The sequence below is a fragment of the Triturus cristatus genome, chromosome 3_2 (assembly GCF_964204655.1).
Source record: "Triturus cristatus chromosome 3_2, aTriCri1.1, whole genome shotgun sequence".
NCBI classification, from domain to species: domain Eukaryota; kingdom Metazoa; phylum Chordata; class Amphibia; order Caudata; family Salamandridae; genus Triturus; species Triturus cristatus.
In genome coordinates, this window is record NC_140584.1 from 15,275,543 (window position 1) to 15,291,468 (window position 15,926).

Sequence of the window (15,926 nt, forward strand, 5' to 3'; positions counted from 1 at the left end):
AAAACCAAAGGTTTCACACATGTTATAGTTAGCTGGACATTTCACTCGTAAAAAACCAATGAAATTCCCCCGTTATAGTTAGTTCAGCTAACTATAACTCGCGCGCCCGCAATGCACTGCTGATGACGTCACATATTACATCACTCATGACATGGTCACTGACATCACTCATGAGATCACTGATGACATCTCAAATGACATCACTGATGACATCACTGATGACATCATCCTTGTGATAGAGTGGCAGACCTCCTCTTCCCCTAATATAACCTTTGATACACACATTCAAAAATAGAGACTGAAATTTTCAAAACAATGGACATACCAATACCAGTTACAAGAACCTCTTAAGTAATTCTAAGAACCACATACACATCCACTCATTCACCAACAGTCCTATACAGTCACTCATACATGCACTCACTCATCATATGTACTCATACACCTATACATCCTGTTACACAATGCCACTCATCCATAGAGTTACTCACACATACTCACTCATGCTAATAAAGAAACAAACATACATTTATTAGCTTATACAGTTATACACACACCACCACACTTACTTCTACGGAAACTTACACATACTTAGTCTTATAAACAATCACTTATAGAAACACATACTTATTCATACAGGAACTCTTTCAATCTCTCACTCTCACATATACTCACTTATATACACCAATAGTCACATATACTAGTTTAAAACATATGTAGTTACTCATAAAGACACTATTGAGACAGTCATTCACTCACTAACACAACCAATCACACACTCATCCACCCATACAGTCCTGCACACATGCTGTCTTCAACACATACAAAGAGTGAATCACTCATTCATGCACCTATGCACTACATAATACCCCCCACCGAACCATACAGACACTCAGACTGATACTCAAAAAAACAACTAATAACCTATATAGACACCCATGAAGCTACTCACCAACCCATGCAGCCACTTATACACAAAGTGAGAGACTGATACAGATATTTTCATATTTAAACATTACTCAGTAAGCCATGTATTCACTATGATACACTTAATCAGTCAGTAACACAATAAATCTTTCAAAAACAAAGCATCCATTTAGACACTTATATACCCATTTATTCTTCCATTGACCTTGAGATATACATATATAAAACATATTTAATTTTCAGAAAAACACACATTCACTGGATGATGTCATCAGTGATGTCATTTGAGATGTCATCAGTGATGTCATGAGTGATGTCAGTGACCATGTCATGAGTGATGTAATATGTGACGTCATCAGCAGTGCATTGCGGGCGCGCGAGTTATAGTTAGCTGAACTAACTATAACGGGGGAATTTCATTGGTTTTTTACGAGTGAAATGTCCAGCTAACTATAACATGTGTGAAACCTTTGGTTTTTTCACTGAATATATATATATATATATATATATATATATATATATATATATATATATAATATATATTCACTAAAAAAACATAGGTTTCAGACATGTTATAGTTAGGAATTAGCATTTAAAAACCTTAGAAATTCACTGACAAAACCATAGGTTTCAGGGGTGTTATAGTTAGCTAGACATTTCACTCGTACAAAACCATTGCAATTTCTTCGTTATAGTTAGTTCTACTAACTGTAATTTGTGCACACGCAATCCACTGCTGATGATGTCACATATAACATCATTCATGACATGTGGGACCCCCTAAGCAGGCCTAGGGGGTCAGGGTGTTTCTACCCTGCCCCTTTTTTGCGTTTTGCACACTTTTTTCAAGGATTTCTTGTGCCTCGGTTCTACCGAGGCACAGAATGGCTGCCAACACTGCCTGGTTTGGAGTGTTGACAGCAAGTTGACAGCCAATTAACATGCAGCTCGTGATCGGGAGGGTGCGCTCAGGGTGCGCGGATCCACCGCGCCAATAGTTATATATCAGCAGTTCGAGCTGTAGATGCGACTAAAGTTCCTATGGAAAATTGCATGGGGAAAACATGTTTTGGGACCCCCTTTTTTCTCGGCCCCCGCTTGACGAATCACCCTGAGACTTCCAGGATAGGAGCGGACCAGAGCTGGCCAGAGGTCTTAAAAATTTTGCCAAGATTCGTCAACTGGCGCCAAAGTTATTGGGAATAGAATGTTGCGGATTTCCTATGGAAAATAGGTCCTAACTATAACTACCTACTGGCAACCGCCAGTAGGTTATATATATATATATATATATATATATAGATATATATAGATATATATATATATATATATATATGGGGGGGCGATCATTTGAAATAAAGCCGCCTTGAACTTCTGAGAACACGAGTGAGTGCGTTTTTCTAAAAGAAATGAGTCTGTCGCGAGGGAGGAGATCTGACATTTTCAATTGAAACTGGCGTGGCCCTGCCGGAAGAAACGCACCGCCTTACACAAGAGCGCCAGCGTCAAACCAGGGCTACAATGTGGCAATATATATATATTCACTGAAAAAAACATAGGTTTAGAGCCAGAGAACCAGGTCAGCAGGGCTGCTTTAGAGCCAGAGAACCAGGTCAGCAGAGCTGCTTTAGAGCCATAGAACCAGGTCAGCAGAGCTGCTTTAGAGCCAGAGAACCAGGTCACCAGAGCTGCTCTAGAGGCAGAGAACTAGGTCAGCAGAGCTGTTTTAGAGGGAGAGAACTAGGACAGCAGAGCTGCTTCAGAGCCAGAGAACCAGGTCAGCAGAGCTGCTCTAGAGCCAGAGAAACCAGGTCAGCAGAGCTGCTTTAGAGGGAGAGAACCAGGTCAGCAGAGCTGCTTCAGAGTCAGAGAACCAGGTCAGCAGAGATGCTCTAGAGCCAGAGAACCAGGTCAGCAGAGCTGCTTTGGAGCCATAGAACCTGGTCAGCAGAGCTGTTCTAGAGGCAGAGAACCAGGTCAGTAGAGCTGATTTAGAGGGAGAGAACCAGGTCAGCAGAGCTGCTTTAGAGCCAGAGAACCAGGTCAGCAGAGCTGCTTTAGAGCCATAGAACCAGGTCAGCAGAGCTGCTTTAGAGCCAGAGAACCAGGTCAGCAGAGCTGCTCTAGAGGCAGAGAACTAGGTCAGAAGAGCTGTTTTAGAGGGAGAGAACCAGGTCAGCAGAGCTGCTTCAGAGCCAGAGAACCAGGTCAGCAGAGCTGCTCTAGAGCCAGAGAAACCAGGTCAGCAGAGCTGCTTTAGAGGGAGAGAACCAGGTCAGCAGAGCTGCTTCAGAGCCAGAGAACCAGGTCAGCAGAGATGCTCTAGAGCCAGAGAACCAGGTCAGCAGAGCTGCTTTGGAGCCATAGAACCAGGTCAGCAGAGCTGCTCTAGAGGCAGAGAACCAGGTCAGTAGAGCTGATTTAGAGGGAGAGAACCAGGCCAGCAGAGCTGCTTTAGAGCCAGAGAACCAGGTCAGCAGAACTGCTTTAGAGCCAGAGAACCAGGTCAACAGAGCTGCTTTAGAGCCATAGAACCAGGTCAGCAGAGCTGCTTTAGAGCCAGAGAACCAGGTCAGCAGAGCTGCTCTAGAGGCAGAGAACTAGGTCAGCAGAGCTGCTTTAGAGGGAGAGAACCAGGTCAGCAGAGCTGCTTCAGAGCCAGAGAACCAGGTCAGCAGAGCTGCTCTAGAGCCAGAGAAACCAGGTCAGCAGAGCTGCTTTAGAGGGAGAGAACCAGGTCAGCAGAGCTGCTTCAGAGCCAGAGAACCAGGTCAGCAGAGATGCTCTAGAGCCAGAGAACCAGGTCAGCAGAGCTGCTTTGGAGCCATAGAACCAGGTCAGCAGAGCTGCTCTAGAGGCAGAGAACCAGGTCAGTAGAGCTGATTTAGAGGGAGAGAACCAGGTCAGCAGAGCTGCTTTAGAGCCAGAGAACCAGGTCAGCAGAGCTGCTCTAGAGCCAGAGAACTAGGTCAGCAGAGCTGCTTTAGAGCCATAGAACCAGGTCAGCAGAGCTGCTTTAGAGCCAGAGAACCAGGTCAGCAGAGCTGCTCTAGAGCCAGAGACCCAGGTCAGAAGAGCTGCTGTAGAGCCAGAGAAACCAGGTCAGTAGAGCAGCTTTAGAGCGAGAGAACCAGGTCAGCAGAGCTGCTGTAGAGCCGGAGAAACCAGGTCAGTAGAGCAGCTTTAGAGTGAGAGAACCAGGTCAGCAGAACTGCTTTAGAGCCATAGAACCGGGTCAGCAGGGCTGCTTTAGAGCCAGAGAACCAGGCCAGCAGAGCTGTTGTAGAGCCAGAGAATCAGGTCAGCAGATCTGCTCTAGAGCCATAGAACCGGTCCAGCAGAGCTGCTCTGGAGCCAGAGAACAAGGTCAGCAGACCTGCTGTGAGCCAGAGAAACCAGGTCAGCAGAGCTGCTTTAGAGGAAGAGAACCAGGTCAGCAGAGCTGCTTTAGAGACAGAGAACCAGGTCAGCAGAGCTGCTCTAGCTGACACTGACTGACTGACACTGACTGATTGACACTGACTGACACTGATTGACTGACACTGACTGACACTGATTGACTAAAACTGACTGACTGACAATGACTGACACTGATTGAATGACACTGACTGACTGACAGACACTGACTGACTACTCTCTACTACTCTACTACTCACTCTCTACTACTCACTCTCTACTAATCTCTACTACTCACTCTCTACTACTCTACTACTCTCTACTACTCACTTTCTACTACTCACTCTCTACTACTCTCTACTACCCACTCTCTACTACTCACTCTACTACTCTACTACTCTCTACTACTCTCTCTACTACTCACTGTCTACTATTCTCTACTACTCACTCTACTACTCTCTGCTACACTCTACCACTCACTCTCTACTACTCTACTACTCACTCTCTACTACTCTCTCTCTACTACTCACCCTCTACTACTCACTCTCTACTACTCACTCTACTACTCTCTACTACTCGCTCTCTTCTACTCTCTCTACTACTCTCTACTGCTCATTCTCCGCTATTCACTCTCTACTACTCACTCTCAACTACTCTCCACTACTCACTCTCTACTACACACTCTCTACTACTTGCTCTCTACTACTCACTCTCTACCACTCTCTAGTACTCACTCTCTACTACTCACTCAACTACTCACTCTCTACTACTCTCTACTACTCACTCTCTACTACTCTACTACTCTCTACTACACTCTCTCTACTACTCACTCTCTGCTTCTCACTCTCTACTACTCTCTGGTACTCACTCTCTACTACTCTCTGCTACTCACTCTCTACTACTCTCTCTACTACTCTCTACTACTCACTCTACTACTCACGCTACTACTCACTCTCTACTACTCTCTACCTCTCTCTCTACTACTCTCTACCTCTCTACCTCTCCCTCTCTACCTCTACACCTCTACCTCTTTACCTCTCTCTACATGCACACATATGCACATATATATGTATGCATATATATGCATATGCATTTATATATATGTATATATATACATACATACATAAACATATCTATAATCTGCATATGTATATAAATACAAATATAAATGCATGCATACATATACATATACATATATGCATACATATGCATGTTATGTACATGAAAGTTTGAAAAACACTAATACAAGCAAAGCTAAAAAGCCACCTAATTACAAACAGAATTGCTTTAACTTAAACGAGGGCGAGACCTATTGCATTTTCAATGCTTGTTTACTTTGGTTCCATCAAGAAGGCATTTAGATCTGTCACACATTTGCCATAAATTCTGAATGGCAGCACTCTAGTTGCTCATTAGATCACTGTAGTAAAACTACTGCTCACCAGGGAAGTCTGCTGCTGGTATTCAAAGTGCATGTTTCAGTCTGCATGTCAGAATTCTTTAATGAAATAGAAGAGAATTTGAGAAGTCAAAATGTGCCCTAATTTTTCTTTCTGCAGCACTAATCATAATTTATATGGCAAAATGAACCCCCTCATTTTGTTCCTTTGCTAATTAAATGTTTTAAGTGTTACCACTTTATTCCAATCAAGATGGCTTCAGATGTGCCATACGTTTGTCATAAGTAAGACTGTTAGCGCTCTAGTTGTTCTTTAGAACACTCTGGGACATTCTGTCATTGGGCTATACTTGGGCTACATCTGGGTGATATTTGTGCTTCATTTGGGCTCTTTTGTCTCTGGTGGCCATCTTGGGAGACTTATTTGTTATGAAGTTTCCTAATTTCCTCATTTACTACAGTCTCCTCAGTAGGAATGCTTTCAGTTTTTTACTTTCATTCCATTAAGAAGGCATTCAGATGTGTCACACATTTGCCATAAATTCAGAATGTTAGCACTCTAGTTGCTCATTAGATCACTGTAGTAAAGCTACTGCTCACCAGGGAAGTCTGCTGCTGGTATTGAAAGTGCATGTTTCAGTCTGCATGTCAGAATGTTTTAATGAAATAGAAGTCACTCAAAATGTGCCCTAATTTTTCTTTTTTCAGCACTAATCATAATTTCTATGGCAAAATGAACCCCCTCATTGTGTTCCTTTTAAATTAAACTCACTCTCTACTACTCACTTGCTACTACTCTCTACTACTCACTCTACTATTCTCTACTACTCTCTACCACTCACTCTCTACTACTCACTCTCTACTACTCACTCTCTACTACTCACTCTACTACTCTCTACTACTCTCTCTGTACTACTCACTCTCTACTACTCACTCTTTACTACTCACTCTCTACTACTTGTTCTCTACTACGCGCTCTCTACTTCTCTCTACTACTCACCCTCCACTACTCACTCTCTACTACTCACTCTTTACTATGCACTCTCTACTACTCTCTAATACTGTCTCTACTAGTCACTGTCTACTACTCACTCTCTACTACTCTCTACTGCTCTCTCTACTACTCTCTACTACTCACTTTCTACTACTCACTCTCTACTACTCTCTATAACTCACTCTCTATTACCTACGCTCTACTACTCACTCTACTACTCACTCTCTACTACTCCCTACTACTCACTCTACTATTTCTCTACTACTCTCTACTACTCACTCTCTACTACTCCACTACTCTCTACTACTCACTCTCTACTACTCACTCTCTACTACTCACTCTCTAATACTCTCTCTCTACTACTCTCTACTACTCACTCTCTACTACTCTCTCTCTTCCACTCACTACTACTCACTCTCTACTACTCTCTCTCGACTACTCTCTACTACTCACTCTCTACTACTCTCTCTCTACTACTCTCTCTCTACTACTCTCTACTACTCACTCTCTACTACTCTCTACTACTCACTCTACTACTCACTCTCTACTACTCTCTCTCTGCTACTCACTCTCTACTACTCACTCTCTACTACTCTCTACTACTCACTCTACTGCTCACTCTCTACTACTCTCTACTACTCTCTCAAACTCACTCTCTATTACCCACTCTCTACTACTGTCTACTACTCACTCTCTACTACTCTCTACTACTCACTCTCTACTACTCACTCTCTGCTACTCTCTCTACTACTCTCTATTACTCTCTACTACTCACTCTCTACTCTCTATTACTCATCCTCTACTCTCTACCTCTCTCTCTACTACTCTACCTCTCTACCGCTACATCTCTACCTCTACACCTCTACCTCTCTCTACATGCACACATATGCACATATATATATGCAATTATATATATGTATGTGTATATATATATATATATATACATACCTATATAAACATATATATAATCTGCATATCTATATAAATACAAATATAAATGCATGCATACATATAAATATACATATATGCATGCATATGCATGTTATGTATATGAAAGTTTGAAAAACACTAATGAAATAGAAGACGATTTGAGAAGTCAAAATGTGCCCTAATTTTTCTTTCTGCAGCACTAATCATAATTTATATGGCAAAATGAACCCCCTCATTTTGTTCCTTTGCAAATTAAATATTTTAAGTGTTACCACTTTATTCCAATCAAGGTGGCTTCAGGTGTGCCATACTTTTGTCATGAGTAAGGCTGTTAGCGCTCTAGTTGTTCTTTAGAACACCCTGGGACATTCTGTCATTGGGCTATACTTGGGCAACATCTGGGTGATATTTGTGCTACATTTGGGCTCTATTGTCTCTGGTGGCCATCTTGGGAGACTTATTTGTTATGAAGTTTCCTAATTTCCTCATTTACTACAGTCTCCTCAGTAGGAATAATTTCAGTTTTTTACTTTGATTCCATCAAGAAGGCATTCAGATGTGTCACACATTTGCCATAAATTCAGAATGGTAGCACTCTAGTTGCTCATTAGATCACTGTAGTAAAGCTACTGCTCACCAGGGAAGTCTGCTGCTGGTATAGAAAGTGCATGTTTCAGTCTGCATGTCAGAATATTTTTATGAAATAGAAGAGGATTTGAGAAGTCACTCAAAATGTGCCCTAAGTTTTCTTTCTGCAGCACTAATCATACTTTCTATGGCAAAATGAACCCCCTCACTGTGTTCCTTTTTAAATTAAATGTTTTAAGAGTTACCACTTTATTCCAATCAAGATGGCTTCAGGTGTGCCATGCGTTTATCATAAGTAGGACTGTTAGCGCTTTAGTTGTTCTTTGGAACACTCTGGGAAGCTGCAGTAGAACACAAAGGAATCAACTGACAGTCTCTGCCCTTGTTGGATGTACATGGTTTACTGAGAATGTCAGACTTCATTCTCACATGACTGAGAAAGATAATGTTAAATTTACAGAAAATATGCTCTCAGTTTAGCTTATAGATCACCTTCCAAACGTCTGTGGGAAAAGCATGCAAGAATAGTTTTCACTCAAACATGATTCATGATATCCCAGCAGAAGGCTTTTTCACATGGTAAAATCACCTTAGAACACACCACAATTCCTAAAATGAGTATGGTACAATCAACAAATGATTTATAATGTAACTAAAGTCTTAAAACCTTCTATTAACTGCAATGCTTTTTAATGAGATGCTGTCATGTATATTGGTGCCAAGATGGCTACCAACACTTCTTGGATGAAGTGCTGACAGCCAATCAGATCTCACGATGAGATGTGTGGTTAGGCTCCGCCCAGATATATATGCGATTTTACTTTTGATTTTCTCAGGAACTACTGAAGGGATTTACACCATTTAAGCAAAAGGCACGACTCTGAACCAAGGTCAACCTTTCTGCCAAATTTGGTGTAATTCCGTTCAGCAGTTCGGGCTGTAGCTGCGACTAAAGGTCCCTATTGAAAATTGCATGGGAAAAGCACGTTTTGGGACCCCCCTTTTTTCTCGGCCCCTGCTTGACGAATCACCCCAACACTGTCAGGATAGGAGCGGGCCACGAGGTTTGAAAATTACGCGAAGATTCGTCAACCGGCGCCAAAGTTATTCTAAAAAGAATGTTGCGGATTTCCTATGGATAAAAGGTCTTAGCTATAACTACCTACTGGCGACCGCCAGTAGGTAAGATATAGATATATATATATATATTCACTGAAAAAAACATAGGTGTCAGGCACGTTACAGTTAGAAATTAGCATTTAAAAAATCTTAGAAATTCACTGAAAAAACCATAGGTTTCAGGGACGTTATAGTTAGTTGGACATTTCACTCATACGAAACCATAGAAATCTAACCATTATAGTTAGTTCAGCTAACTATAACTCGTGCCCCCGCAATGCACTGCTGATGAAGTCACTTATTATATCATTCATGACATGGTCAGTGACATCACTGTCATCAGTGATGTCATTTGAGATGTCATCAGTGATGTCCTCAGTGATGTCACTGACCATGTCATGAATGATGTAATATGTGACATCATCAGCAGTGCATTGCGGGGGTGCACTAACTATAACGGTGGAATTTCTATGGTTTCGTATGAGTGAAATGTCCAACTAACTATAACGTCCCTGAAACCTATGTTTTTTTCAGTGAATTTCAAAGGTTTTTTAAATGCTGATTTCTATCTATAACATGCCTTAAACCTATGGTTTTTTCAGTGAATTTGAAAGATTTTTAAATGCTAGTTTCTAAGAATAACTTGCCTGAAACCTATGTTTTTTTCAGTGAATTTCAAAGGTTTTTTAAATGCTGATTTCTATCTATAACGTGCCTGAAACCTATGTTTTTTTCAGTGAATTTCAAAGGTTTTTTTAAATGCTAGTTTCTAACTATAACATGCCTGAAACCTATGTTTTTTTCAGTGAATTTCAAAGGTTTTTTAAATGCTGATTTCTATCTATAACGTGCCTGAAACCTATGGTTTAATGCTAACTTCTAATTATAATGTTCATTTATCCGATAGTTTTTTCTGACACCTAAGAAGGACACAACACCCACTGCCATAACCCTCAGGATCTCACCACCATACCAACCATCTTCCTACTACCACCAAGGCAGTGCAGAACAGGACAGCGAACCCTCCAAAAACGGCATGGTCCCTCAGCCATATAATAGCTCAATGTTGGGAAATGTGGCAATCGTTTTTTCAATAAATTTGAATGTTTTTTTAAATGCTAATTTCTAACTTTAATGTTCCTGAGACCTATGTTTTTTTGTGAATTTCAAAGGTTATTTAAATACTAATTTCTAATTATAATGCTCATAAAACCTATGTTTTTCTTAGTAATTTTGAAAAAAAATGTAATATTTTGTAATTTTAATATCCTAAAAATAGTTTTTGTAATTTTTTTATTTGTTATTTAAACTATATAATGTCTTCTTGTTTTTTTGAAATATTAAACAGCTACATACAGTATGAAAGGGAGCCCAGCCAGAGCCACATCTGAAGACCAACACATGTCATAGACCTACTGATCAAGCAGCTCCGACACCCAAGAACGCCACAACACCCACCACCACCCCCAGGACCACCCTCTATCACCGAGGCAGCGCAGAACAAGACAGCGAACGTTCCGAAAATGGCATGGCCCCTCAGCCACACAATAGCTGAATATTGGGACGGGTGTGAACAAACTATATGTGAAGGAAGCAATTCACCCATGAATAACAATGCACACAATGAAAAGTGTAGCGGTGATGTGCTGGACACATCTCAGTATGCAGAACACACACCTCTCCATCTGCACAAATACTACTGGTGCTTGAAGTGTTGTGGACAGTGGACCCAACCATGTTACGTCAAACACTAGGGAAGATCTCAGTCATGTAGCTGTGTTGTCCCCCCTTCTAAGCATAAGTGTAACCGGAGTGGGCTGCTCCGACGTATGCCACTTCAGCGAAGTAGTGTGAATAAGTAGGCCTGGACTCTGGGCGTGGTTCACTTGTGAACTATGAAGACCAACGACTGTGCCAGAGCGGCGGGCCTCACACTGCCACGAGGCTGCCGCCATGACCTTGGGTCTCCTCCACACAGGCCCCCTGAGAACCCAGTGGCACAGCACCGCAGACTTATGTCTGTGCAGACTACGGCCTTCGATCTACACTGCGGACAGCAGGCATCACAATTCACATGGAGTAGCGATTGCCGATGATGCAGTCCAGTACCAAGAGACATTGCTCCCAGTGCGGCCCTCTTGGACCACGCATCATCGCAGTGTGCACACACCCTGAGAGCTTCAGATGCCACTAACTCAGTGCAACACAAGTCAATGCCACATGACCTTATTGAGGCAGAATTCAATAGACAAAAGATATTGGTTCGAGTGTGGCCCCCCGGACCACGCATCATCGCAGGGTACGTACACACTGAGCGCCAAAGGTACTACTAACTCAGTGCACCATAAGGCATTGCAAGGAAGAGTGAACAGTTTTATGTCAGCAGTTAGGCATACTATCTCGCAAAAATCGAATTGAAGCAGATTTCAATTGACAAAAGACATTGGTCCGAGTGCGGCCCCCCCAGACCACGCATCATCACAGGGTACGTACATGCTTAGCGCCAAAGGTACTTCTAACTCACAACACCACAATTCATCGCCACGTGGCCTTACTGAGACAGAATTCAATGCAAGCCGCAACACACGGTGCCACTAACCCTGTTCAACACAAGCCGGCGACACGTGGTGCTACCAATCCTGTTCAACAGAAGCCGATCACACATGTGGAACTGTGTCCTGAGTCCTGAATGGCAGTGACCCCAAGTCCCTGGCAGCAACCACAGCACCAGACTCCCTCTGATCAGTTAGGCATATTTCCATATGTAAGGCCGGTGACACGTGGTGCCACTAACCCTGTACAACACAAGGCGCAACATGTAGTGCCACTAACCCTGTTCAACACAAGCTGATCCCACATGTGGAACTGTGTCCTGAGTCCTGAATGGCAGTGACCCCAACTTCGTGGCTGCGACCACAGCACCAGACTCCCTTCGATTAGTGATGCGTATTTGCATATGGAAGGTCGGCGACACGTGGTGCCACTGAACCTAAACTACGCAGGTCGGTGGGGCCACCAACCTATGCATGTGGCTGTAGGCCCTTGCTCACCGCTACCTCTGGCCTACACTGTGGTCAGCAGGGCTCACAATTCAGATACAGTCACGATTGCAGATGACGCAGTAGGCAAGAGACATTGCTCCCAGTGCGGCCCGTCCGCACCAAGCAGCATCACAGGCTCATACACTTCGACAATGTATTCTATACATATTTCATCTTTTCATGATACGCCTACACTGCGGTCAGTAGGGCTTACAATTAAAATTAAATGTTGATTCATTAATTACAGAGTCCACTAGGCAAGTAACTATCACAGGCCTAAAACCTACATATTATCCTTTTAGTATCCTTGCTTCAAGAACTTTTTTTATATCAGTTATAGCTTTGGTACAATCTCCAAATTCATCTTCAAGTGCAAACAAACACTCAATAACAGTCTACACTGCGGGCAGCAGAGCTGGAAATTCAAATTTTTGACACATGGTGCCACTAACCCTGTTCAACACAAGCCGATCCCACATGTGGAACTGTGTCCTGAGTCCTGAATGGCAGTGAGCCCAACTTCGTGGCAGCGACCACAGCACCAGGCTCCCTTTGATCAGTCAGGCATATTTCCATATGCAAGCCTGGTGACACATGGTGCCACTAACCCTGTACAACACAAGGCGCGACACATGGTGCCACTAACCCTGTTCAACACAAGCCGATCCCACATGTGGAACTGTGTCTTGAGTACTGAATGGCAGTGACCCCAACTTCGTGGCAGCGACCACAGCACCAGACTCCCTTTGATCAGTCAGGCATATTTCCATATGCAAGCCCGGCGACACGTGGTGCCACTAACTCTGTGCAACACAAGGCGTGACACGTGGTGCTACTAACCCTGTTCAATACAAGCAGATCCCACATGTGGAACTGTGTCCTGAGCCCTGAATGACAGTAACCCTAACTTCGTGGCAGCGACCACAGCACCAGACTCCCTTCAGTTTTATTTGTTGTTGTTTTGTTTAAATAAAATGTTTTATATGTAAATCTATACATGACTAAGATTCTTGTTTGTCCAATCGCACAGGGACAATTCTGGGCCCAAGAAGGTTGTTGGGGGTATGTTGGTAATGTGGGAAGAGGGTGCGTTACCTGCTGATGTGGGGAGAGGCAGCGTGAAAGGATTATCTCTCACAGAAAGAACTCCGGTAAGTTTTCAGAAATGCCTCGGACAGATGCCAGCTGACAGACTGAATCACAAAATGGTTTTACAATGCTTATGTAGTGTGACTTATGAACAATTCGCACCCAGGCTCGCAGAGGGACAACTGCGGCCCGTCCGGTCGACTCACAGACGCAGTACTATGAGCCGTCCGCTCCCAAAGGAACAGCAGCATAGTAGCTCACAGAGGTACAGGCACAGCAGTGTACTAGCTCGCAAAGGTAGAGAGCTGTGAGATGACGGACTGGCTTCTAATGCTATAGCTGCGAAGTGGTGATGTTGGGAAGAGGGAGCGTGAAAGGGTCATCTCGCACAGACAGAGTTCCGGTATATTAAATTGCCCCCCGGGGCCTTTCTTTTATATTTTCACTTGATGCAAGAAAGCGAGCTTTTTGGACCATGACCTTTCTCCCTATCAAATTTGGCGTAATTCCGTTCAGCAGTTTGACCTGTAGATGTGTCTAAAGTTTCCTATGGAAAACCCATTGAGAAAACACATTTTCACACCCCCACAGAGCTACCTGTCGCAGGCGTACTCGCTGTTGGTGTGCAGGTCAGTGGTCTAGTTGTCAACATGTCACAGCCACTCCCTGAGGACAGGTTTGCACACACACCACACCCATCCGGCACATGTGTCACAGGCCATGTGACCACGCAAATGTAATGCATCGACAACGTCACATCCTTTATTGCTGGTGGTGACTGGATGGCGGACGCTCCAAGGGTCTCAATCATGAAGAGTCTATGAAAAGTTGCGCAGAGGGTTAGTCGCACCCTGAGCTGTACGGCCGTCAGGGGCCTACTACCACGTGGTGTGGACTTGACTTGCACAGGGTTAGTGCCACCCGAAGCTGATGTTGCCGCCAGGGGCCTACCACCACGTGGTGCTGACTTGCGTTGCACAGGGTTAGCGGCACCAAAACCTAATGTGGTCTCCGCCATTGATGACTCAGGATTCAGCGGCATGTGTGAGATCTGCTGGGCCGCGGAGAAGCTAATGTGGTCTCCGCCATTCATGACTCTGCGACATCTGTGAGATCTGCTGGGCTGCAGAGCTTTGACGGGCACGTGGAGTGCCCACTGGTAGACACTCCGGTGGCAGCAGGTAATTATTTGGTCATGAATGCGCAGGGGCGGCAGTATCTCTCTCTCTCACTTCCCTCTTTTCACTCTCTCTCTCTCTCTCTCTTCCTTCCTTTCCTTCTCTTTCTCTATCTCCCTTCTCCCTTTCTCACTCCCTTTCTTTCTTTCCCTCTCTTTTTCTCTGTGTCTCACTCCTTTGATATGCGCATCCTTATTTTGTGCTTTATTTACAAGGCTGTGTCGTCGATATTCATGGTCCCAACAGGAGTCTTCCGCCTTGTTGTTTTGTGTTCATTTTGTTAAATTTAGTTTATCCTTTATATATACGTTTACGAAAAAATAAAGTTTGGAAAAAAAAAAATTCAATTAAGTTTTTGGTTGTTACTAAAGTGCTGTGTGGCTCTTTCTCGTTCTTATTACTGTTATTTGGTGGTGTTAAATTTTTGGGCAATTATCACGGGAATACTGGTGATGTCTGCAGTTTGCACTAGCTTCTGAATAGTGTGTTAGATTTATCTCAACTTTAGTTGCATTAAAGTACTGATAATGAGATGCAGAGTAGGCGTTCCCATGCAAAAACACATGAGGTGCACCTTTGCGATTTATTCTAAATACTAAAATCCAGTATTAAATTGCACTGTGGTAGTGGGTGCATTTACAGTGTACACACAAAATCAATGAAGAAATCTCATTGTATTTATATTGATTGGGAATAGTGGGTCAGGTGCTGGATCTTGAGGGGATACACTGCCCAGTTCATTTATTTTTCTGTACACGAAAAAACCACATTACAACTTTCACAACGAAAGGCAAAAACTGCGATGCAAAACAAATTCCGGCGATAAGCCGCATTAGCACCAGAGATTTTACACCAGCTTTCTGCTGGTGTTAAGCAGGACGACTACCTGCAGCATGAAAGGGAACACAGCCAAGAGCCACACCTGAAAACCCAGAGGTACCATAGAGTCAATGAGCATGATACACAGATACCCATGAGGGCAGCAGCGGTCCGTGGAGGGAGTTCGGTGGGTCGGTGAGGCGGAGGGGCAGGGAGGGGAAATGTAAACACCGAAATATGGATGAACGGAGGTAAGTACACATTTAAATAAATAAAACAAATTTTGTTGCGCGCGCTGCATCGCATTTAGCGATGCAGCGCGCGCAAAGGAATTTGTTTTATTTATTTACATGTGTACTTACCTCCGTTCATCCATATTCTGGTGTTTACATTTCCCCACCCTGCCCCTCCCCCGCCATGCCTCACCGCCCCACCGAACTCCCTCC